At 40.2% G+C, this 26,470-nt stretch overlaps 1 pseudogene; it reads left to right on the plus strand.

The window, feature by feature from the left end:
• Positions 1–22,432: 22,432 nt before the first annotated feature.
• Positions 22,433–26,169, plus strand: LOC100734577 (large ribosomal subunit protein uL30-like; annotated as a pseudogene).
• The last annotated feature ends 301 nt before the right edge of the window (positions 26,170–26,470 follow it).

A 26,470-nucleotide genomic window follows, 5' to 3' on the forward strand; every position in this document is an offset into this window, starting at 1 on the left:
TATACAGCTCAAGTTGGGCTCAAATTCACAGCACATCTCCTGCCTCAGCCTCCTGAGTGCTAGGGTTATAGACTCAGGCCACCATGTGCAGTGTGGCAGGGTTTTCTTTCTTTCTGTCTGTCTGTCTGTCCTTCCTTCCTTCCTTCCTTCCTTCCTTCCTTCCTTCTTTCTTTTCAGAGAGGATCTCCTTGTGTATGTAGTTAAGACTGACCTTGAACTCACTATGTAGCTCATGCTGGGCTCAAATTTAAAGTGATACTCTTGCCTCATCCTTGGAAATGCTGGGAATGATGGTTGTCACCATTATCCCTGAGCCTCAGTGCTACTTGTCACAATTAGTTACTGAGTGCAGACTGCTGTCTGTGATGTGAGGTAAGGGTTCAACTTCATTGTTTTGTATAAAACCTGTGTCTGCAGGGCTTTGTGGTAGCTCACACCATTAAGCCCCGTGCTCAAGAAGCTGAGGCAAGAGGAAAGTCAGAAGTCTGACTTTTTGTTCAGTGTGAGAGCCTGTCTCAAAAAGACAAAAACCAAAAAACGAATATCTGCAAAGACATATAAAATGAAGGGGAAGAATGCAGAGCATGGCTGGATTTCACTGCACTAACCTGATGGACAGGTGACATCTGGTCTACCTACTCGTTTGCTATTGCTTAGTGTGCGCAGTGCTGCTAGGAACGGGAGTATACAATAATGCAAGGTTTTATTTTTGCATGTATGTGTTGTGTGGAGTTTGTGGTGGACCCTACAGCCTTGTGTGGGTCAGGTGACTGCCCCAGTAGTGAGCTATGCATCAGCCCTGTTTCTGTTTCTGTAGTGACAGCAACTCATTAAGATGCTCAGGCTGGCCTAGAATTTATAATCGTGGTGCATCAGGCTCCCAGGTAGCCAGGGTTATGTCATGTACCACTGTACCCAGTTTCTTGATTTCAGTTTGTGTTTGTTATTCTGTTTTTTGAGAGACGAGGTTTCTCTGTATAGTTCAGGCTGTCATTGAACTCAGTATGCAGCCCAGGCGGGCCTTGAACATATGATGATCTTCCTGCCTCAGTGTGCATAGCAAGTAGCTAAACCTGGAGATGGATCACATGTGTGGGGCTAAAGCAAGGCCAACCCCATGAACACAGAGCACCCGAGGTAAATCCCATGAACAGGCTGTTCGGCTCTGAGAACCTGAGGTGCCTGAGGTGAGCCAGGCAAACCAGTTGTTAGGCAGAGGGGTTTGCACAGACATCAACCTCCTGAGTGAATAAATAAAGGTGCTGCAGGCCTCGGCTCTGTTTCTTCCACCAGAAGCGGAGGCTCCGCCTGTACTCAGCTTTCTGCATTTTGTCTCTTATCTACATTTCTTCATCCTCCACTGTCCTCCTCCTGGGAAATTGTGGAGCTGCGCTGGAAGCCACACGTTGACCTCTGGTGTGCTTGCTGTAATCTCATTATATTCAGCAGGCTAAGGTCAGTTGAAACCACCATGCCCCACATCAATTCAGTTTGAAATGTTATTTTTACTTTTTTTTTTTCAAATTTGTCCCTGATTTTGAATCCTCGATTGTAATTCTTTTGGCATTTGGGTCTTTCTTTTCCTCTTTCTCTTTCTTTGCTTCTTCTTTTCCTTCTCCTCTTCTTCCTCTTCTTCTTCCTTTCTCTTCCTCTTCCTCCTCCTCCTTCTCTCTGTCTTTCTTTCTTTTTTCTTTTTAAGTCATAGTCTCATTAGTTGGCTCAGGCTGGCCTGGAACTCTTGGCAATGTTCTTGCCTCAGTCTCCAGAGTGCTTGGATTACAGGTGTGCACCACCCTGCCCAGGGATTTTAATTGTCTTGGGTATAAAAGTCAGACTGGTGCCCGCTATGGTGAGTCATGGCTGTGATCCCATCATTGATGAGGCTGAGGCAGGAGGATTGCCTAGAATTCTGACCAGCTTGGCCTGTATATTTGAATGCTATCTCAGAAAACAAAAGCAAACACACAAAACAAAATACAAAGGAAAACAAATCAAATAAAAGTTTAGCTTATGAGTTCACTAGAAGGTGTAGACTGTGGCTTGGGGTCTCATGTTGACCTTGTACCTGGATGAGACATTTATTCAGGTCCTTCCTGGATGCACTCTGCCAGATCCAGGCTGCATAGGAGGAAATCCTTATCTCAACCTGTCAGATCTGTGGTCTGCATGATGACACCATGGCTCTCCCTTGATACCACTTAAAAAAAAAATTGCCATGCATAGTGGTGGCCCTTGTATCGAGGTACTTGGGAAGCTGAGACAGGAGGATCTCCATGAGTTACAGGCCTTTCTGGGCTACATAGTGAGTGCAAGGCCAGCCTGAACTACTTGGCCAGTCCCTGTCTCAAAACAAACAAACAAAAAAAACCACAATTAAATGTTCTGCTTATCCAGAATGTGAAATGAAGGTGCCTACATAGGTGGGTAGCGAAACAGGAGAATTTGAGTCCTTTTCTGGGGAAACCATTATGGAGCATAGGTTGGTGTTTGAGGTTGACATGATGAAGCCTCTCTGTTCTTGTCCTCAGCCAATGCCCACCACCAGGAGAACAGTTTTCAGTGGAGCTGAGTTTATTGTTTTATGGGAAAGAGGGAATTCTGGTTGCATGTTGGTGAGAGGATGTTTGAAAGGGCCTTGCATAGAATTGGGGTTTAAACTCAGGTTCACAGAATGGTTCAGTTACTTTTTGTGAATTTTTTCCCCTTCCAGATTCTAGCTGCCTAGAGCAGGCTGGCCTTTAAACCAGCATGTAATGCAGGCTGGCCTGGGACTCCTGCCTCAGCCTCCCTGGTGCTGAGATTATAGGTGTGGAACACCACACCCTGCTTGCTTCATTATCCACTTAATTTCTGTCTTTTATTGGCTATAATAAGTCCCTTGGGAGCTGAGCATGTCAATCTGGTTGCCTCCTGACCCTCTAGGCCTGCTGATCAGCAGGTTTAAATGACAAGTTCAGTTTGGATTTAGATGGTGCCAGACTCAGGAGAGGGCAACTCAGGAACCCTGGGGAAAGCAGAAGCAAGCTCAGTGCATAAGGAGGGGATAGCAGCATGGTCTCCAGCATTGGAGAGCAGGGGTGCCCAGCCTGGGAAGGACTGAGGAGACCCCTGGGGCTGGGATGCATTTCCTTCCTGCACGGGGACCCCCATGGGTAACTTCCCTGGGCACCAAGGCTGCCTTGGCCACTGAGTCCCCAGCTCCAGGCATCTACCTGGCACTCAGTAGCTGCTCAGTTAGGAGTAAGGTGGGGCATCTAGGCAGAGGTGGGCGGGCAGGGTGGGTGAGTGGGGAGGAAGGGTCACATGGGGGCAGAGCAGCAGAGGGGATTTAAACCCAGGACCTGGGGAGGATTCCAGGTGCTGGAGCAGAGCAGCAGCCAGGATGCAGCAGTCTGATGACTCCCAGGGTGAGCCGGGGCTGTAGCTCAGGAGCTGGGCTAATGGGGAAGCCACATCCCTGGGTTGGGGCCCTGGGTTTGGGACTTAGAATGCAAGGCTGGTGTGGAGTGGAGACTCAGATGGGGTGGGGCGCGCACAGGGGATGAGTAGACTGCTGTGGGTGAGGCTGTGGGAAGCAGAAGGCCTGCAGGGCACCCTGGGCTGAGGGTCTGAAAGTAACACAGCAGCCAATTACAGTCCCATGTTCAAGACGTGGCCACGGAGGACTAAGGCGCAGGGTGTGGTTTGGGAGGTGGAGATTACAGAGTGCTACAGGGCTGCTAGGGCAGAGGAATGCCATCTTCCCTGGGCTATGTCTCCTCTCAGGTCCTTGGGGCCCTTGCCTCAGTGGGTCCTGGAGCTGAGTGGGGCCCTGGAGGCAGGGAGGATGGTCTGTGTGGCTTCTAATCTCCTTCTCTTATTACCTTCTGGTTATCTTTCAGATCCCCCAATGCCCTCTTGCCCCCAAGTGCCACAGGGTACCTCGCATGCCCCAGGCGATGCAAGATCCAGAAGGTTTTCTAACAATTCTGGCCTCCTAGTCTCTCCAGGTTCCCCTAATTCCACAGAAACACCCGGGTTCTCAGGCTCTTCAGTTCTAAAAAGATCCATCTTTCCTCAGTACCCTTTATCTTCCCCAAGCACTTCAGTTACCTCTGGCTCTTCAGGTGTCCCAAAGTTTGCAGACCCCTCTGCCTCCCCAGGCTGCCCAGGCCCCTCAAACTCCTCAGCTTTCCCAGGCCCCTCAAACTCCTCAGCTTTCCCAGGCCCCTCAAACTCCTCAGCCTTCCCAGGCCCCACAAACTCCTCAGCCTTCCTAGGCCCCTCAAACTCTTTAGGCTGCCCAGACCCCTCAAACTCCTCAGGCTTCCCAGGCCCCTCAAACTCCTCAGCCTTCCTAGGACCCTCAAACTCTTCAGGCTGCCTAGACCCCTCAAACTCCTCAAGCTGTACAGGCCCCTCAAACTCCTCAGGCTGTGCAGGCCCCTCAGGTTTCCTAGGCCTGTCAAATTCCTCACACTTCCTAGGCCCGTCAAACTCCACAGGCTTCCTAGATCCATCAAACTCCTCAGGCTTCCTAGGCCTGTCAAACTCCTTACGCTTCCCAGGCCCCTCAAACTCCTCAGGCTGCGCAGGCCCCTCAAACTCCTCAGGCTGCGCAGGCCCCTCAGGTTTCCTAGGCCCATCAAACTCCTCAGGCTTGTTAGGCCCGTCAAACTCCACAGGCTTCCTAGATCCATCAAACTCCTTAGGCTTCCTAGGCCCTTCAAACTCCTCAGGCTTCCTAGGTCCCTCAAACTCCTCAGGCTTCCTAGGCCTGTCAAACTCTTCAGATTGCCCAGGCCCCTCAAACTCCTCCGGCTTCCTAGGTCCATCAAACTCCTCAGGATTCCTAGTTCCATCAAACTCCTCAGGCTTCCTAGGCCTGTCAAACTCCTCAGGCTTCCTAGGCCCTTCAAACTCCTCACGTTTCCTAGGCCCCTCAAACTCTTCTGGCTTCCTAGGTCCCTCAGACACCTCAGGCTGCGCAGGCCCCTCAGACTCCTCAAGCTTCCTAGGCCTCACAAACTTCTCAGGCTTGCCAGACTCCTCAAACACCTCAGCCTTCTCAGGTCCCCCACAATCAAAGAAGATGCGGCAGGAGCGCACAGTGTACACTAGTCAGCAGGTCAGCCAGTTGGAGGCTCTGTTCGCTAAGGAGAAGTATCCAACCCCGGAGCAGAGGGTGAAGCTGGCACAAAGGCTGAAAGTAACTGCGGAAAATCTTAAGGTTGGTGGCCCCTTCACGAAGACCTAGACTGCCTGGGGTGGCCTGAGCTACAGGACAATAGCCTGGAGCTGCAGAGGGGTGTGGGGCTGGCAGAGGGCTCCTGGTTGGTCCCCAGTCTCCTTGGTGCCTGCAGTCCAACATCATGGGCCCAAAGCACTGGGTCAAGGACCTCTGTGTGCCCTGTGCACCCAGGGCCCCTTGCAGCAGCCCACCCTGATCCCTGTCCCTGACCCTGTCCCAGCCTGCTCCTCCTGTCTCCCTCCTGCAGTGCCAGGGAGGTGGCCTGGTCCTGATCCCACCCGGGGCAGCTTCCTGACTGGGCAGGGGCAGGTGCTCCACGCACCTCTCTTTGACACCGTGTCCCTGCCCATCCCACCCCACCCCACCCTGTGTGTCCCTACAGGTCTGGTTCAAGAACCGGCGGGCCAGATTTAAGAGGGAAAAGCTAGGACTACAGAGCCAGCCCAAGCTTCGTGGTCCCAGAGAGCTCTCAGCTTGTGCTGCAGAGGCTGCGGGGGCCTCGCCCGTGCTCCAGGCTTCAGCAGGTTTCCAAGACCCCGATCCTGTGCCATCTGAGTTCTTCTCTGCTGCCGAGCCCAGCTTCTCCTCCACCTCCAGCCAGCAGCAGGCCTGGGGAGAGCCTGGGTGCCACAACCAGGAGGGCGCCCAGAGGACTGCAGCTCCAGTGACAGCCTCAGCCTTGCAGGAAGACCTCCTATGTCTGAAGGAGTTCTTGACAGATTGTCTGTTGTCGCCAACTGTCCTCCCGCTTCCCCAGAGCTCAGAGTCCATGGAAGAAGCCCTGGACTCAGAGGAGACCCTGACGCAGGAGAAGGCAGACAACTTTGAAGTCGTGGACACCAAAGACCCAGGGCACCCCTGAACCTGCAGCGAAATGTTGGGGTGTCTTGTGGTCCTGTCCTACAGCAGCCACCCAGAAATAGGACTGGGGGAGTGGTTGGACCCAGACTTGAAGCTAAGGTCCAGGAGTGTGGTAGCCATTGCAGTTGAGTCCTGTCCACCCTGTGTGCTGGAGGGCTCTGAAAAGTTGCACTTGATGACTGGAGATTCTCACTGTGGATTCAGTAGTGGCTTCCTGAGGAACGAGGGAGAGACATTTTCATGTGAACATGAGGATTTTCTGTTTTGTGCCTTTGAAAAGTTTTTAATCACTCAACAGAAGAAATGTAAAGATGACCTACCAGAGCCATGCACTAACGTGAAAGCATTCCAAGAAAGTGAAGAATATAGGAAAAATTGTTCGTAAGAAATTTTGGTTCTGTATAAATATGTGTGATATTTATATATAATATATATTATTTTTTGTACTGGAGATTGAATTCATGATTGTGTACTTGCCAGCCAGGTGCTTATGCCACCGAGCTAAATCCCCAGCCCTTATGTGCAAAACTGGTATAAAATTATTTTGCTAATGAATGTACTGCAACAGTGTATTATTCTGTGGCTGCCCTTTTATTGTGAAATTTCCTGGGGAGGGGAATACTTTTATGTGAATTTTATGAATTTGCTTCCTACTATATTCTTTGGAGTGGTGTCCTTAAAACTACCGGCATTCCAAAAGCCTCTGCATCGTTAACAAACTTAGAATCATGTGTTTATTTCGGTGTTTTGAGATAGGGTCTCACTATGTAATCCAGGCTGGTCTTGAACTTACTATGGAGCCCAGGCTGGCCTGAGTCTTGGATAGAGGACCCTAAACTTGCTGGACTCAAACTGGTGTGTTTCAGCTTTGTGGGCCAAGATATCCTAAGGGTGATATCCTCCTGATTAGCTTCTAGGCTGCTATTCTTACCCATGTGTGCCACCACATCCACCTAGCAAATCTGGATTTAGATGAATTGAATACGCAGGGTTACACACGTCTGTGATCCCATCACTTGAGATGCGGAGGCAGGAGAATTTCTAGTTTGAGACACATAGCGTGTTCAAGGCCACCCTGAACTACACGGTGACCCTGTTTCAAAAAACAAAGCACAAACAAAAATTATTTGAGTGAGGCCATTAGGAAAGTTTTTTCATGTAGCCTGCTACTGATAAAAAAAGTGCAGTGATCATTGTAGGAGCACTATTTGCGGTGGCCTTATTTTTTTTCCCCCTTTTCTCGCTCACTTATTTGTGCTGGCCCATCTGGTGTCCCTTAAGAAAACCTTCCCAAATACAAGGTGGTGAACACATCTTGTCCTGTATACAGAGCTTACAGTTACTTTTCCCATTTAAGCATTGGTGCAAATTGTTGTTTATCATGTGAGATAGGGGTTCAATTTCATTTTTTTTCCATATGAAAATGTGTTCCAAACTGGGCATGCTGGTGTGTGCCTGTGATCCCATACTCAGGAGGTTGAGGCATAAGGATTGCCATGAGTCCAAGGCTAGCCTGGGATATCTAGGGAGAGCCTGTGTCAAAAAAAATTAAAAAGTAAAACAGAAAAAGATGAAAGGACAGAAAAGAAAGAAAAGTTAGTCTGTAGCTTTCATTTGTCTCCTTTTTAGTACCTCCTTTTTCCTAGAGGTTTATTAATGTGTTGTCTGACCTGGGCTCTAGCCTCCAGTGTTGGACTCTGTCGACTCTTGGACAAAGGCTTCATTCTGAGGAACTGTACTTCCTGTAGAGCCTCATCCTGTTACATCCCTGCATTCTCAAGCTTCAATTCTTGCTGACTTTTTCCTCTCTATAAATATTGGAAGTGGGCCTTCAAATTTCTTCAGGAAACCTCTTGGGATAATGACTGTAATTACATTAAATTTAGCTCATAAATGTCTGTGAGGGAGTCTGGAAGAACATGGTGGAGAGATAGCAGCAGCCTTGGAGGCTCTCTGAGAAACTGCACTTGAAATCCAGGAATTGTGCCAGGCAGGAAGTCCTAGGCAAGGGGGGATATTCTTTGCCGACCCAGCAACGAACTAAATTAAGAGAAACCAACTTAAAACGCAATCTAGGTGATACAGCAGGAACAGATAAGGTCTCAGCAGGGAAGCTCGACCCCGTGCCACTGGAAACTGTGATCTGAATTTCCTGCAGCCATTGTTGTTTCCCTGTCGGCATAGTGTGGGGAGGGAAGCGTGAAAGCTCGGAAAGTGGGAAGCTTTGAATGGAGTTGGGTGCGGGGCTGGCTGGGTCCCTGAACTGCAGTGAGTGAGCGGATCAGGACCCTTCCATAGAGAAGGAGGCTTCAGCAGAGGCATACTCGGACCGGGCAGACTTCCCAGAAGGAGATGCTGTAGTGCCTTCATTCACATATCCTCCTCTCAAGTGGGATTGGTGCGGAGTACCTGGCCTGCCAGATGCCTCTGGCTGAGATCCAGTAGGCTAGCCCAACTCAGGTCCCAGAGCCTGGAGGTGCATTCTAGCAGTGAAGCTTTTGGTAGGTTGACCTGGAGGGGCAGGCCTGGCATAGAGCACCCAGGTCTGTGTCTCCCTGGTGTGCTGCAGTGGGCGGGAATGCCTAACTGGCACAATTCAAACAGACTGTGGCTGACAGGGAAGGAAGCTGGGCCTCCTATATATGCTTATATATATAAGGAACAACGAATATGGGAAGAGGGAACAACAAGAAAGGGCCCTCAGCCCCCAATTCTGAGAAACATGCAATAGCAGACACCGCACCAATAGACATAAAGTGCTCTCTAGATCCTCATAAACGAGTTCAGGATTGAAGTTATTAATGACCTGAAGCAAGACATAAGCAGAATAGTTAGATAAATGCTAAGCACCGCCCAAGAAAAAACAGATGGTGGAATGGAAGAACAGAAAAAAAGGGGAGAATTGTTTGATGGAGAAAATAGAGAAAGAATAGAATATGTGAAGCAGGTTCAAAGAGATTACCAGGAAACTAAAAACTCTACCAAAAACTGGCATAACAGCTTGAAAGAAACTAAGGATAGATTATCTGAACTGGAGGGCAGATTTGTAATGTGGGAGCATGAAATGAAAAACTTCTAGAAAATAACAAAAAAAAAATAGCAACAATACAAAAGCTAGAAGATGATAAGAGGATCTATAACTTAAGAATTAAAACATAAGAGAAGAAGTGGGGACACAAACAAATGGACTACAAAAGCTATTCAGAGAAATAATCCAAGAGAATTTCCCTAACTTAGCAAACGGTAAAGATACTCAGATGTATGAGGTGTACAGAAGACCAAAGCCACCTACAACCCAAACAGAGCTACACCAAGGCATATAATAATCAAAATTCCAGAAATCCAATATAAGAACAGAATATTAAAAGCTGTCAGAGACAAGAAATAGATCACTTACAAGGGAACACACATCAGAATTACAGCAGACTTCTCGGCACAAACCATCAAATCACGAAGAGCGTGGGGGGAAATAATTCAAGCTTTGAAAGATAATAACCTCCAACCAAGATTGACATATCCTGCACAACTGTCCCTAGAAATTGCTGGAAAAACAAGGTGCTTCCAGGATAAAGACGAACTAGGGGAATTTGCAACTACTAATTCAACTCTACAGAGAATACCGCAGGATAGTCTAAAAAAGGAAAACACCAAGATTCCAGAAATAGTGGCAGAGAGGCCTCAATGAATGGAGCAGAAAGCAAAATGAAGAAGACAAACTGACAACAAATGACAGAAAAGGAGCTCAGCAGAAGTGAGGCAGAGAAGGTTGGATGGTAGGAACAGTAATTTTGGAGAAAACAAGACATCATAATAGCTAGTGCTAATTTAGTATCATCTTGTTTTGAAGTCCCATCAAACCTGTATTCTTCTGTGTCCATTGGTCTTAAAATGTTGTATCTTATTTGATTTTATTATATATGATAATATAAATAAAAACTGTTATAGACAAGGAGTTTATACAGAAATCATTGTTCTACTTCTGTTAATTAGTCCTAAATACCCTGTAATAATGTCATCATCTTGAATGGTTTTATAGTGTCTGGATACGTTTTGTGCTACAATATACGAAGTTATAATCAAACGTTTCAAGGAAAGAGACCCTATGTAACGGTATGTCAGGATATCTTGTGGTGAAACACTATTTGGCTCCAATGGTTATGATTTGACCTCCACTGTTCTGTTGTTATGTGCTCTTTTATCTCAATCCCCCTTTATTGAATTATTTATTTTTTTCGTTTTATTTTTTTCATTAAGGGGAAAATAAAAAATAGCAGGATACATTATAGTAACCTACTTTGATTTCCTATTAACTTGATTTGAAATCCTGTATTACCCTCACCATCTTGTTTTGACGGATTTTTCTCTATTCTGCTTTGCTTGATAGTACCAAGTTCAAAAGTACAGGCATAACTGTGAAGACAATATGAATCATTATGATGCACATTCTGATTGACTATTATTTTTTTTAAATCCTGTAATGTCTCCAATGCTTTTGTTTTATTCTTCCCTGTTTAGTTAAATTTTATTATAACTGCCAATTCTTCTTAAAATAGCAAGAGGCTGTATGGTAACCATTGTTGATCACCTTATATTTTGTTTTTACATTATCTATTATGTCCATCCTTTTGATTTGACTGACTCTGTTCTGATATGTCACATTTGGTTTTACTCTCTTCAAAAAAAGTAATAAGAACTGTGGGAGTAATAAAACGCAAAATGTGCAATTGTCATTCTGCAAAAAAAAAAAAAAAAAAAAAAAGAAAGAAAAGAAAAGAAAGTGCCCTAAAGGTTATTACTGTATATATGTTTAAGTGTATAAGATGGATAACCATATTGCTGAGTGTTTTTTGGATCGTTGAACAAAACTGTTTGCACTCTCACTGAATGTCCACTTTATATGCTTCAATAATGTAACTTGAACAACTATTTCTAAGATAAGAATATGTAATGTATTAACTAGTGATTTCTTACTGTTTATTTTTAAAATTTTGTATTACTTGTACCTTTTCCTGTTTTTTTTTCCTTTTTCTCCTTAAATTAAAAAAAGAGGAAAATATGTCTGTGGGACACATTGACATCTTTTCAATACAGGGCTTTGCAGTCTACTTACAGTATTTATTTTTCAGTTTTGTTTTTGGGATTGAACAAAACAGATGGATTGAACAAAAGAGAATGTTCTCATTCTTTGAATTTTTTTTACAAGAACCTGAGACAGGTTCTTGTTATGCAGTTCAAGCTGGCCTGGCCTCACTATGTAGCCTAGACAGGCCTCAACCTCCCAGCAATCTTCCTGCCTCAACCTCCGGAGTACTGGGATTACAGGTGTGTGTTACCACACCCAGGTGAATTTTGTTTTGAGATGAACTATAGACAAACAATTTCTTTCGGTTATAATAATTGTTTTTTCTTTCTTTCTTTTTTTGTGAAGCTGAATCTCATTTATTTTTGTTTGTTCTTGAATCAGGGTCTCACTACTTAGTCCAGGTTGGCCTTGAACTGACATTGATACTCTTGCCTCAGCCTTCTGAGTGCTGGGATTATAGGCGTACAACACCACACCCATTTTGGGTCTCAATTTATAGTTCAGGCTGGCCTTCTGTTTGTGATGATCTTCTCTCCTTAACCTCCCAGCTGCTGGACTTACTGATACATGCTACTCTACCTGGATTAGATTATTGAGAGTTTTAAATTTTTTTTTAAAATTTATTTAAAGAAAGACTAAACAAAACAGAAAATGGGTAGAAATAATACATACATTCAGAGAAAAAATAAACAGTAAGAAATCACTAGTTGATGTTCACATACTGTCTTTTTATAAACAGTTGTTCAAGATACAATCGTGGAACATATAAAGTGGGAATTCAAACAATGACACTGCAAACAGATCTGTTCAACTATCCAACAAGAACTTAGAAATATGGTTCTCAATCCTATACACTTAAACATGCATGCAGTTATCTATATCTTCAATTAGGTTGAGATGGAACAAACCCAAGCAGGCTAATGTCATTCTGAACAAAGAGTAATACTATTGCTGGGTTTCACATTATGTCCTCCAGGATCAACACTGGGTACTTTAGTGTCTCTTTTTCTTCCGAGTATCTCTTCATTTCATCATGTGTCATAAGACCAGTTCTGATAAACTGTTTATAGATTCTACACATGCGTGAGTCTTAACATGTATTTCTATCCTTTCTATATTAGAGGGAGAAACAAAACAAAGCAAGACATAACAAAATATATTCCTATAAACACATGAATTGAAAAAGACGTATAAGACCATTGTACAAGGAGTTTTTCCATAGTTCCTGTGTTGTCTCTTGTTATCTTCAATAGAATTGGCTATATCATCAGACATAGTATAATTGAATATATTAGTACATGACAGTATTAATAAAAACACAACTTTGTATATAGTATAAAACTTGAAAAGCAGGCAGTTATCAAACCAGAATGTGTATTGTAGTGAGCCTTGTGATCTTCAGTGTAGTTACTTATAGTTTTAGACTTGATACTATCAATCATATCAGTTTTGAATAAAATCTGTTGATACCAAACAGCAATCAAACAAACCAGATTTAACTAAAATCAGTCAGGATAAAACACCCTTAGTCATACAGGGCTCCAGATTAAATAACAGGAAATTCAAGATGATTACTGTGCTATATCCTGATGTTTTTGGGATGCGTATCTGTGCCCAAATCTAATGCAAGTAGACAAACTGGGACAGAATAAAATCTATCTAAGCAGAGTGGTGTGAGTAATGTGGGTTTTATATCCTGATACAGTATTAACAATATCTTCTGCCATCTTTTTTAAGACTCTCTCTGTCCTTGCACTTCCCCAGGGTACACTATGCATTTTTGGGTCTGACCAAGACCCTTAGTTTTAAATAGTGGGGGGGGGGGGAACCTGCTATTTACATAAGTGGTTCCAAATCTTCTCTCTCCTGGACTTGATCTCTGATTGTATTCCTTTACCTATTAAAGCCTGTCTTTCCAACCTATCCACAAATACTGGTCTAGTTGCCCCTATTGCTCTCGGGTTCTCTGTCACATAGAGCATTGTTTTCTCATATTTGATTTTCAGTCCATGTACTCTTTTTCAGGTTAATTATATTTCCTATAAATAGCTCTTGGTGGACCCTATCTCCTGATCTACTCTACATGTGGTTCTTTTTTTAAATTTAGTATATCAAGGCAATCTATATCAAGAGATTATAACCAAACTTCTCTTCCTCATTTCTGTTATGCTCTTTTTTTGCCATCAGTTGTCTGCTTATCTTCTTCATTCTGTTTTCTACTCCATTCATTGAGGCCTTTCTGCCACTGTTCCCAGAATCCTAGTATGTTTCTCTCTCTCTAGAATTCCCTGCAGTATTCTTTGTAGAGTTGGATTGGTGGTTGTGAATTTCCCAAGTTCCTCTTTGTCTTGGAAGTGTCTTGTTTCTCCATTATTTTTAGAGACAGTTTAGCAGAGTATATCAATTTGGGCTGAAGGTCATTTTCTTTGTTTTTTTTTTTTTGAAATTTTATTAAAGGAGAAAAAGAAAAGACAGAAAAAGGGTACAAGTTATACAGAATTTCAGAAAAAATAAACAGGAAATCACTAGTTAATAGATTACATACTGTCATCTTAGAAATATTTGTTCAAGTTACAAAATTAAAGCTTATAGAGTGGACTTTCAAATTGTGAGATTGCAAACAGTTCTGCTCAATGATCCCACAAAAGTGAATAATATGGTTATCTATCTTATACACTTAAATATACATGCAGTTATATCCTTCAGAGCACTTACTTTTCCTCTCTTTTGTACAATGACAATTACACATTTTGGGTTTTATTACTCCCACAGTTCTTTTTACTTTTATTTGAAGAGAATAAAACCAAATGTGACAGAACAGACTCAGTCAAATCAAAAGGATGGACAAAATACATAAAGAAAAAACAAAATACAAGGTCATCAACAATGGTTATCATAATGCCTGTTGCTATCTTAAGAAGAATTGCCTATATCAGAAGTTATAATAAAACTGAACGAAACAGTAAAGAATAAAACCAATAAAACCAAAACATTGGAGACATTACAGGTCTTCAAAAGAAGATAATAGTCAACCAGAATGGGCGTCATAATGAATCTTATTGTCGTCACAGTTGTTGCCTATACTTTCGAACTTGGTAGTATCAACCAAAACAGAATAGAGGAAAATCAGTCAAAACAAGATGATGAGAGCAATACAGGGTTTCAAATCAAGTTAATAGGAAGTCAAAGTGGGTTACTGTAATATATCCTGCTATTTTTATTTATTTTCTCTTAATTAAAAGGATAAAAACAAAAAAGTAAATAATAAAAAAGGAGATTGAGATAAAAGAGGGTATAACAGCAAAACAGCACAAGTCAAAACAACCATTTAAGCAAAATAGTGTTTCACCACAAGATAATCCCTACATAAAATAGTTACCATAGTGTCTCATTCCTTGAAATCTTTTAGTGTAACTTTGTATACTCTAGCATCAAACATATCAAGACAATGTAAAACCATTCAAGAGAATGATGGTATTACAGGGTATTTACAATCAACTAACAGAAAATGAACAATGGTTTCTGTATAATCTCCTTGTACATAAAAGTTTTTGTTTATATTATCACATACGATAAAATCCAATAATATACAACATGTTAAGACCAATGGAGACAGAAGAACAAAAGCTTGATGGGACTTCAAAACAAGATGATACTAAATCAGCACTAGCTATTATGATGTCTTGTTTTCTCCAAAATAGCTGTTCCTACCATCCAACCTTCTCTGCCTCACTTCTATTGAGCTCTTTTTCTGTCATTAGTTGTCAGTTTGTCTTCTTCATTTTGCTTTCTGCTCCATTCATTTTGGCCTCTCTGCCACTGTTTCTGTAATCTTTGTATTTTTCTTTTTTAGACTATCCTGCAGTATTCTCTGTAGAGTTGATCTGGTGGTTGCAAATTCCCCTAGTTCCTCTTTATCCTGGAAGCACCTTGTTTTTCCATCAATTTCTAGGGATGGTTGTGCAGGATATATCAATCTTGGCTGGAGGTTATTATCTTTCAAAACTTGAATTATTTCCCCCCCCATGCTCTTCGTGATTTAATGGTTTGTGCTGAGAAGTCTGCTGTAATTCTGATGGGTGTTCCCTTGTAAGTGATCTGTTTTTTGTCTCTGATGGCTTTTAATATTCTGTTCTTATATTGGGTTTCTGGAATTTTTATTATTATATGCCTGGGTGTAGCTCAGTTTGGGTTGTAGGTGGCCGGGGTCCTGTATGCCTCATACATCTGAGTATCTTTACCGTTTGCTAAATTAGGGAAATTCTCCTGGATTATTTCTGTGAATAGCCTTGGTAGTTCATTTTTTTGTGTCCCTACTTCTTCTTTCATGTTCTTAACTCTTAAGTTATAGATCCTCTTATCATCTTCTAGTCTTTGTATTATTGCTGTTTGTTTTCTTGTTATTTTTAAGAAGTTTTTCATTTCATACTCCCACATTACAAATCTGTCCTCCAGTTCTGATAATCTATCCTTAGTTTCTTTCAAGCTGTTATGCCAGCTTACAATAGAGTTTTTAGTTTCCTGGTAATCTCTGTGAACCTGCTTCATGTATTCTATGTTTTCTCTATTTTCTCCATCAAATAATTCACCCCTTTTTTTTCTGTTCTTCCATTCCACCATCTTTTTTTTTCTTGGGTGGTGCTTAGCATTTCTCTAACTATTCTACTTATATCTTGCTTTATTTCAGTAAATACTTCACTTTTGAACTCATCTATGAGGCTCCAGAGATATTGCTTTTTTTCTATTGGTCCCGTGTCTAATATTGCATGTTTTCTGTCCTCTTTCTGAGGATCCTTTTTTGCTGCTCCCTCTTCCCATACTTTTTGTATATTCATCTCAGATGCCCATTTTTGGATTACATCTTTGAATTTTTGGGTCTGTATTTTTTAATTCTTTATATGTTTTAGAAAGAAGTCCTATGTCTGAGGGATTGTTCACCACTAGCAAGGGATGTCTTTCCATTTTCTGAGATCATCTTCAATTTCTTTTTTCAGTGTATTATAATTGTCCCTGAATAGGTAGTTCACTTCTTTCATAAGAGTGATTCGTGAATATTTCATTTTTTTGGTCACGAGTGTGAAGAGTGAGGCTTCTCTTATTTCTCTCTCTGTGAATTTGTTGTTAGTGTATTGGAATGCTATTGATTTTTGAGTATTGATTTTGTACCCAGCTACCTTAATGACTTTATTTACTAGGTCTAAGAGTCTTTCAATGGAGTTTAGGGCGTCTTCTACATAGAGTACCATGTCATCTGCAAACAATGATAATTTAACTTGTTTTCCTATCTTTATCCTGTTTGTTTCTCTCTCTTGTCTAATTGCTCTGGCTAGTATTTCCAGTACTATATTAAATAGGAGTGGTGAAAAAGGACATCCCTGTCTTGTGGAATTTTTGCAATATCTTTGATCATTAATTTCTAGTTTCAAAATACTATGATCCGATAACATGCAAGGGATAATTTCAACTCTTTTGCATTTATTTAAATATGTTCTGTGAGCTAACATACTGTCTATTTTATAGAATGACCCATGAACTGATGAGAAGAATGTCTATTTTGATGTTGTTGGATGGAACACTCTGTATATGTCTATCAAGTACATTTTTTCATAGGTGTGATTCAGTTCTGTTATTTCTTTGCTGATTTTCTGTCTTTGATCTGTCCCTTGGTCTCAATGTTGTGTTAAGGTCTCCTGTTACAATAGTGTTACTGATATTTTGAATTTTCTTTTCTGTTAATACTTGTTTTATATAACTGAGTGCTCTGGAATTTGGTGCATATATATTTAAGATAGTTTTCTCTTCCTCATGAAGTTTTCCTCTAACAAGTACGTAGTGACTTTCTTTGTCTCTTCTGATCATTATTGGCTTAAAGTTCACATTGTCTGCAAACAGAATGGCTACTCTTGCTTTTTTTTTTTTTTTTTTTTTTTTTGGATTCCTATTGCATGAAGTATTGTTTTCCATCCTTTGTCTTTCAGTCTGTGAGTGTCCTTCTGGGCAGGATGGGTTTCCTGTAAACAGCATATGGTTGAATTTTGTTTCTTGATCCATTCTGCCAGTCTGTTTCTTTTAATTGGTGCATTGAGACCATTTACATTAATGGTTATAACTGTTATATTTTGGTTTATTGTTGACATGCTATCTTGCTGCTTTTGCATTTTAATCTTTCTGTTCTGTTTAATTATCTGCTTTGCTTAGTGGTTTTTTCCCTTGTGTATTTAAACTGTCTTTCAATATTGTTTGCAGGGTTGGCTTGGTGATCATGAAGTTCTTCAGCTGTTCTTTGTCGTGGACGTATCATATTTCACCATTGATTTTGAATAATAGTTTTGCAGGGTACATCAGTCTAGGTTGGAAATCATTTTCCTTTAGGATCTGGAATACTTCACTCCATGCTCTTCTTGACTTTATTGTTTGTGATGAGAGGTCTGCTGTGATTCTGATAGGTTTTCCTTTTTAACTGATCTGTCTTTTCTCTCTGACAGCTTTTAATAATCTATTAATAATCTATTCTTGTGTTGGATTTCTGGGATGGTGATTATTATATGTCTGGGTATAGTTTTATTTTGGTTATGACTATTTGGAGTTCTATATGCTTCACTGAACCTGATGTTGGTTTCTTATCTCATGTTTGGGAAATTTTCAGATATTACTTCTCTAAATATCCTTTTGATGTCCTTTATTTGACCCTTCTTTTTCATTAATCACTATCAATCTTATGTTTTTTTCTTTGCGTCATCTTGCAGATGCTGAATTGTTATTTTCTGATTCTTTGTTATTTTTAAAAGATCTTTCCTTTCCTGTTCACTAGCTGCAATCCTGTCTTCAAGGTCTGAAATTCTTTCTTCACTTTCATTAAGGCGGTTTTTACAACTTTCAGTTAAATTTTTGATTTCCTGTATATCTCTGTGCATCTGCTTTATGTATTCTGTTTGTTTCTTATATTTGTCATCTAGGGATTCTTTTTGTTTAATTCCTCCAATTTTTAACTGTATTTTCTTTAGATATGTTCAGCATCTCTTTCATTTCTTTTTATCATTTCTTCTTTTACCTGGGAGATTATTTAGAATTTGAATTCCTTTAAAGCTTCCTGGATTTGCTTGTTTATTTCAGTTGCTATTATGTCCAATATTTGAGTTGTATGGCATATATTTTCCACTATATACATCGCTCCTAGGGCTTCTTGAGATAGGATGGAGGTTTGAGGTTGTAATTTGGTCTTTTGTTTTGTCATTTTCCTATATTTCTGTGTTTCAAGTGTTATTCAAAAGCTTCCTCAGGTTCTGTTGGAAATCCACTTTATGCTCACAGCTTCTGGGACCCTGGCACCGAGTTCCCCCAGGGTCCTGGGCCTCTGTAACCCGTGGCACTTACCTGCTTGCTTAGAATTCCACAGTCCCAAACAAGCTGGGCTCCACATACAGTGGGTGCCCACCTGCTTGCTTAGGACTCCACAGTTCTCTGAGCGCAGCTGGATCAGGGAGGTGGATATAGGTGCCTCAGACCCGCCTAGCTGTTTCTCTGCACCTGGGAGGCTCAAGGGTCCTGAACAGGTTGGGCTTAGGGCAGAGTGTAGGGCACTTACCCCAGGACTCTGGGCCTCTGGAACTGGTGATGCTCGCCTGCTTGCTTAGAAATCCACAGTCCTCCAGACACACAGGGAGGCAGATGCAGACACTTCAGACTCACCTAGCAGTTGCACTGCACCCAGATGGTGTGAGGGTTCCAAACAGGTTGGGCTCTGGGAACAGTGGGTGTCCGCCTACTTGCTTAGAACTCCACAATTCTCCAAGTGCAGCCGGAACCAAGTGATGTATTTCAATACACATATGCAAAATGTTCTGATCAGATACGCATAATTGGTACAAACTTCACCTCAGTTATCTCCTGTTATCTTTTGCTAGGATATTCAGAAACCTTCCTGACATGTATCTGGTAATATAAATTTAACTCTATTCCACCATGTTTCTTGCTGAGCTAAAGAACATAGAAGTGATTCTTTCTATCATATTTGTGTGCCACTGCACAAATATGTTGTTCACTTTCTCCTTGATGCATTCCAGTCTCCTTGTACTCAATGTTGTATACCCTCTGCTTCTATGAAATCAATAATTCAAAATAAATACATGGAGGATCAAGGCCCTGGGGCCATACTCCAGAGGTACATCCTGGTTCAGAGGTGCTGAACTCCACCTATCGAGGTGCAAGACCCTGGCATAAAGTTCAGTAAGCACTTGAGGTGCAGTATTTGAAATCCTGAAAGAAAACAACTTCAAACACAGATTGATGTAGCCTGCAAAACTATCAAAATTGAGGGGAAAATAAGATACTGTCTATGACAAACAACAACTCAAGGAATTCATGACCGTCAAGTGGAACATGCAATTAAATGGAGAGGAAAAAGTGGAGAAACAATAGGAACACTCAATCTTCTGGAAAACAAAGAAGGTAAAAATCTTAATGACATAGGAGTAGGCAGAGAGTTCACTGAAAAAGAATCAAACTGCACAAGAAAGATTTCCCAAAGTCAACAACAACTGGAATCTCATCTTATTAAAATATTTTATATGTGAAAAGAAATCTCCAACAGAGTGAAAAGAAAACACAGGGATCAGAAAAAATAATAAGTCAACTATCCCTCAGACAAAGGGCTTCTATTTAGAACAATATATAAAGAGCTTTTAAAAACCAGTCCTGAAATTTCAAAGACCCAATCCAAACATCAGCATCTCAGGGGAATACTCACTTCTCATATGAAGAAGCACAAATGGCAAATAAATATAGGAAAAAATGCTGAGCACCATTGTCCTTAGAAAAATACAAATTGTAATAACACTGGGATTCCATCCCACTCCAAAAATAGTGGCCCAAATCAAGAAATCAATCCTGAACAAATGCTGGAGGAAATGTGGAGAAGAACCTTTTCTCTACTGTTGATAGGAGTATTGACAGGTGCAACCACGTGGAATTCACTGCGAAGGTTCCTCTAGAAGTTAGGATTAGAGGATCTTTTGACCCATCTATCCATCTTCTGGGCATATCCACAGAAGACCTGAAATATAATACCACACTGATATATGCACAACCATGAGTATAGTAGCACAGTTTGCAATAGCCAAATCTTATAAACACACCAAATTTCCTTCAACTGATGAATGGATAAAACGATGTGGTATTTTTATACAATGGAGTAGTACTTGGCTACATAGAAAAACTAAATCAAGGCTTTAATAGGTTAATGGATGCACCTTAAAACCTTACTCATAAGTGCAATACATTGACTCATATGTGTTAGTTCCATATTGTCTTCCTAGTGTAATTAACTGAAATAGTAAATACATTGCAAAGTCTTCTCTAAACATTGAGAAAGGGCAAAAACTGTTAAATAGGGAAAATGTATCATACAGGGAAAAGGAGAAAAAAATGAAGAGAAAAGGAAAAAGATATAAAACTTCTTTTCAAAAAAGTGAAAAGAAAACCAACAGAATGGGATAGAATTTTAGCCAACAATCCCTGAAATAAAGGACTTATATCCAGAACACATAAAGAAGTGAAAAACATCAAAATTCCCGAATTCAAAGATGCTCTCCAAAAATGGGCTAAGGAGATGAACATAAAGTTCACAGATGAAGGTATATAAATGGCAAATGAATATATGAAAAAATGTTCACCATAACTGATCATTCAAGAAATGCAAATTGCAACAGAAGTGAGATTTCATCTCACCCCAGAAAATATGGGCACCACCAAGAAAACAACTGATAACAACGGTTGGCAAGGCTACAGGGTAAAAAGAACACTTCTCCACAGTTGGGGAGAGGGAATACTGGTACAACCACTGTGGAAGTCAATATGGATATCCCTCAAAATCTAGAATTGGAAATTCCATTCAATCCAGCTGTTCCCTTCCCTCCTGAATATTTTCCCAGAAAAATTAAAAAGGTCATGTCACAGTGATATATGTGCATCTATGTTCATAGCAGCACAACTTGTGATAGCTTTTTTTTCTTTTTTAAAAAACCTAACAATATGTAACATAACAATGATTGTTAAAGATCTTTCAATTGTGTTTTGAAAGCCTATATTGTTATTGGTTTGGATTTGGTGTGGTTGTTTGTCTCTTAATTTTTTTTTCTGAATTCTCTTTTCTTTTTAAAATAAAAAATTAATTAAAAAATTAAACCTAAAAAATAGGTAAATAGCCATTGCTGACTTAATATTATCTTGTTTTGAGGTCCTACTGTGGATTTGTTCTATCATGCTGTGTCTTTTTGGGTTTTAATATGTGTGATAGTATAAACAAATTTTTATGGAAAATGAGATATTATAGTAGCTATTGTTCATTTTCTGTAGTTTGGTTCTGAATGCCCTGTAATACTTTCACTCTCTTGAATGTTTTTATACTATTTTGTTATGTTTGATATTATTGTATGTGAAGGTAGGCTCAGCTATTTCAAAGAAAGAGACATTTTGGTAGCTACTGTTAATATCCAGTTGTCTTGTTATGAAGTGCTGTGTTGCTTACACTGTTCTATTCTGATCTGCTTTGTTCTGTCCTCTTTTGTTTCATTCTCTTTAAAAATTTTTTTAAAAATAAACAATTAAAACAACATAAAAGAATAGGTAAATGGTTGCACCTTAAGATCTTACTCATAAGTACAGTAAATCAGACTCATATGTGTAAGCACCATATTGTCTTCCTAGTGTGAGAAACTAAACAGTGAATAAGATCCAAAATCTTGAATAAGTATTGTAAAAGGGCAAGGATTGTTTGAAGAGGGAAAATGTCTCAGACAGGGAAATGGAGAAAAAAATGAAGAGCAAAGAAAAAAGATATAAATTTGTATGTATATATAATACAGCTAAGGAGACTAGTACTAATTTTATTAGTTCCTGAAACAGAACCCTTAACACTCATAGGGTCCTTTTTTGCTGGTAAGGAATAATAAAATATTTTCCCAGCTTTCTGGTTTACAGTGAGAATGACCTATTCTCCAAGAGAATGACCTATTCTCCAGTGCCTACTACTTCATACTTTATTTCTGGCAAGAAAATAATTTTCCAACTGATTCAATAAGAGGAGAATTATGTGCCACTTGGATATGGTTGTGTTTTGAGTTCTGACATAGAAAAAATTTAAGGAACACTCAGAAATACAAATTTTACTTTAAATAAATATAGGCATCATTTAAATTACTGCATGTTGAATCATAACATTTTTCAAAAATAAATATGCAACCTCTCTTCCAGCTAGAACAATGTAAGATGTCAAAAAGCAGTAAAAGAAGGTTTCTGCTGCTCCAGAAAACTTTAAGAAATAGTGAAAACAATTTACAAGGCTGAAGTTAAAGCTTCTGGGACAGAAGGCTTCCCAAAAGATGCTTGAAATGGCAAGAAGGAAACTCATCTATGAAGAAACCAGGCACTCTCATAACAAGTATAGACAAATGTACAGAACTGAGATTCAAAAGGCTGAGATGACAAGAAACTTGGCAACATCTATGTACCTGCAGAACCCAAATTGGCATTTGTCATCCAGACCAGGAGTCCTAAAGGTGTGAACCCAAATGCCCACAAGATGTTGCAGCTCCTTTACCTTTGCAAAATCTTCAATGGTACCTTTGTTAAGCTCAGTAAGGCTTCAACTTACATGCTGAGTATTGTGAGAACAAATGTTGCATGAGGGTATCCAAATCTCCAGCTAGTAAATGACTGATATACAAGGGTTACTATGGCAAAATCATTAAGATGCAAATTACACTTAATGATATTTCATTGATTGCTCTGTCTTGTTATGTATGGCATAATCGGCATGGAGGCTCTGATTCATGAGATCTGTGCTGTTGGGAAATACTTCAAAGGGTCAAATAACTTCTTGTGGTCACTCAAATTGTCTTTTTTTATTTCTTTATTAAGTATAATTTAGACATACATAATATTTATTGTATGAAATTTGTACCTCTATATGACATATCTTGTACATATATTTTTCTTTACTCTCTTACCCCTTTTCAAATGCCCTACTCTTCCTGTTTTTTCATTTTAAACAGCATAGAGTGAAACACAACAAAGTAGAGCAAACTAAAACAATGCAAATAACACAGGAATTCAGAAAAAGACAGAAGGAAATCAATAGTTATTTCCAAAGTATCTCTTGCTTTCTTCAAAATAGTTATCCATATTTTTTAGTTATCCATATCTTTACACAAAATAAGTGAATACACATCAAAGCAATCAAAATATAAGAATGAGAGCTTTGGCATCACGAAGATCAAGGAACAGTAAGCAGCATATTAAACAGCTTCTCTGAGAGAAACAGCCCTAATGCTGGAATATAGCATCATAGGGAAGCCAAGAAGGAAGGAAGTGGGTCCCTTTGACCCAGGAAGAACCTAAAGTGAGAGCTGATGCTTAGAGAGAAATTAAAAAAAAAAAAACTTAAACAGAAGAAGGAGGTAGTTTGTAATGCTTTCACCCAGGCCAAGGCCACTATGTGAGACAAGCTGTTGAAACTGGTGATGCATGATCACAGTAAAGACAGTGGCTGGTAAGCATGAAGACCTCTGTCAGGAGATGGCGGTGACAGAGGGGAACAGTGGACTGGAGAACTGCACTGGCTGGCAGTGAGTGTGGGGTACCCTGTCTCCCCACAGGGGAGGGCGATTGGCAGGGAGGTATTTTGGAGTTGGGCAAGATAAGTCTGGAGCCAAAAAATGCAGCCAGCTTCCTTCAGCCACTCCTAGCTCAGACCAGAGTGTTGAAAATTGCGTGCACTGAGTCCTACAACTATATGCAGTCCTGTAGCCATAGCTGAGGTTTCCTAAAGCTATGCCTGACCATCTCTGCCACCTTGTAGCTACTTTGAATGGTGAGGACACCCTGCTGTTAACCAGCCCAGCAGGGAAATGGCAGCTTGCCCTGACCCTGCTTGCATTCCACCAGCCCTGCAACAGTCATTACCGAACATCCTTAGTCAGCAAAGGAAAGAAAAAGAAAACAGTCTCATTGAGAGAAATTTGTAGCCAACACAGGAAGTGCTGGGGACCCAACTACCCACTTGTCTAGAAAAAACCAGGAACATGACAAGAGGAAGAAGCAGAAGGCAGCTCTGGCCTCCAAACCAAGCAGTCCTGATCCAGCAGATGTAAACACAGAAGAAATCAGGAGTTGCACACCTGAAGTTTCTGAAGCAACCGCAACTGAAATAAAGAAACACCTTCAAGAGTCTATAAAAGAATTTGGAACAGAAATACTATCTCTGGTAAAGAAGAAATGAGAAACATAATAAAAGATTTGCTAAACATCTTTAAAGAAGAAACAGATGGAAGAATAGAGGAGCATAGAAAAATGAGGGAAAGCCTAAATGAAGAACATAAAAATGACTTAGAATACATGAAAGAGATTCTAAGAGATTATCAGGCAATTAAAAACTCCATTGAAAGCTGATAAGACTGCTTGAAAGAAACTAAAGATAGAGCTTAATCCTTGAAGACAGGTTTGCAGCTTGTAACTGTGAGAGCAAAGATCTCTTAAAAATAACAAGGAACCAGCAAGTAACAAATCAAAGGCTAGAAGATGACATGAGAAAGTATAATTTAAGGATAAAAAAGTGAGTGAAAAAGCAGGGGTAAACACAAATGAAATACAAAGGCTATTTACAGAAATAAAGAAAACTTCCCAAGCATAGAAAAAGAAATGATACTCATATAAGTGAGACAAACAGAATTCCAGACAGATATAACCAAAATAAACTACATCCAGAATATAATAATCAAGATCCCCGAAATTCAAAACAAGAACAGAATAATAAAGGCCATCAGAGAAAAGAAACAGATCATCCATAAAGGAAAACCCATCTGAATCACAACAGATTTCTCAACACAAACCATCAAATCTCTCGGAGTCAAATTTCTCAAGTCCTGAAAGAAAATAATCTCCAACCCTGGAAAAACTATTTTTCAAAATTAATGCAGAATCAAGATATTTCCACAACAAAGAACAACTGAAGGAATTCATGACCACCAAACAAACCCTACAAAAAAAAAACTTAAGTACATCCTAGAGAGAGAGAAAAAGACCATGGTTTCAGGAACAGCAGTAGAGGAGCCTCAGTGAATGGGCAGACTGTGGAAGGAAGAGGAAAAGTAGGCAACCAATGGCAGAAAAATAGCATGACTGAGATGAAGCAGAGAAGGTTGACTGCAATAACTCATATAGATGGCATCAATTCACCAATACAAAGAAACAGAGGCAGAGGGAATCAGGAGATAGGGTCCTTTGATATCTTTATAAGAAATACATTTAACCTGCAAAGGGATTTATGGACTGAAAGTCAAAGATGAGAAAACAATGCTCTGTGTGACAGGGAACCAGAAAAGGTGGGGGTAGCTTGCCTATTAGCTGCAGATTACTTAGGATGCCTTGATGCTTTAATACAATGGAAAACTACTCAGCTTTAAAGATAGATAACCTTGAGGCTCTTGTAGGTAAATGGATTCAATCTGAGCTCATGCTCAGGGGTAAAAAGGTTCAAAATCACTTAGGTGAATAGCGGGCTGCCTCCCTAATATAAAAACTAAAGAAATTAGTGGGATCCAAAATGTACAATGCATCCTGTGAAAGTGAAAGGGGAGGAATAGCCTAAAAAGGGAAAGAAGTGACCATTGGTAATCTATTGGTAATCTATTATCTATTACCATATTGTATTCATTGTTCCATTTGGATTGGTTTTATTCTGTTTCACTGTGTCTATTTGTATCAGATTTGATGGCATGCACAACTATTCCAAATATAGCAGGATATATTATGGTAACCATTTTTTAGTTCCTATTAGCTTGATTTGAAGCCCTGTATTAATTTCATTGTTTTGTTTTGACTGATTTTATTCTACTCTCTTTTGTTTGTTAGTATCAAGTATGATGGCATAGACAACGACTTTGAAGACAATAAGATGCACTATTATACCCATTGTGCCTTTACTGTTATCTTCTTTTGAAGTCTTGTAAGGTCTCCATTGGTTCTTTCTTATTGCTTTTGTTGTTTACTATTTTGTTTGATTTTATTATGCCTGATGATATGGGCCATCCTTTTGAAGTTAACAAGAGGCATTATGGTAGCCATTATTGAGCTGCTTATATTTTGTTTCTAAGTCATGTACCATGTCATCATTTTGTTTTGTTTTTATTTTTTAGATTTTTTACTTTAAAGAGAACAAAAGAAAACAATGAAACAAAGCAAATCAGAACAGGAAAATGCAAACAACACAGCACTTCACAACAAAACAACTGGACATCAAC

Source organism: Cavia porcellus, unplaced genomic scaffold (assembly GCF_034190915.1).
Source record: "Cavia porcellus strain 051 isolate PalLab524CR breed Dunkin Hartley unplaced genomic scaffold, mCavPor4.1 scaffold_7, whole genome shotgun sequence".
In the NCBI taxonomy this organism is placed as follows: domain Eukaryota; kingdom Metazoa; phylum Chordata; class Mammalia; order Rodentia; family Caviidae; genus Cavia; species Cavia porcellus.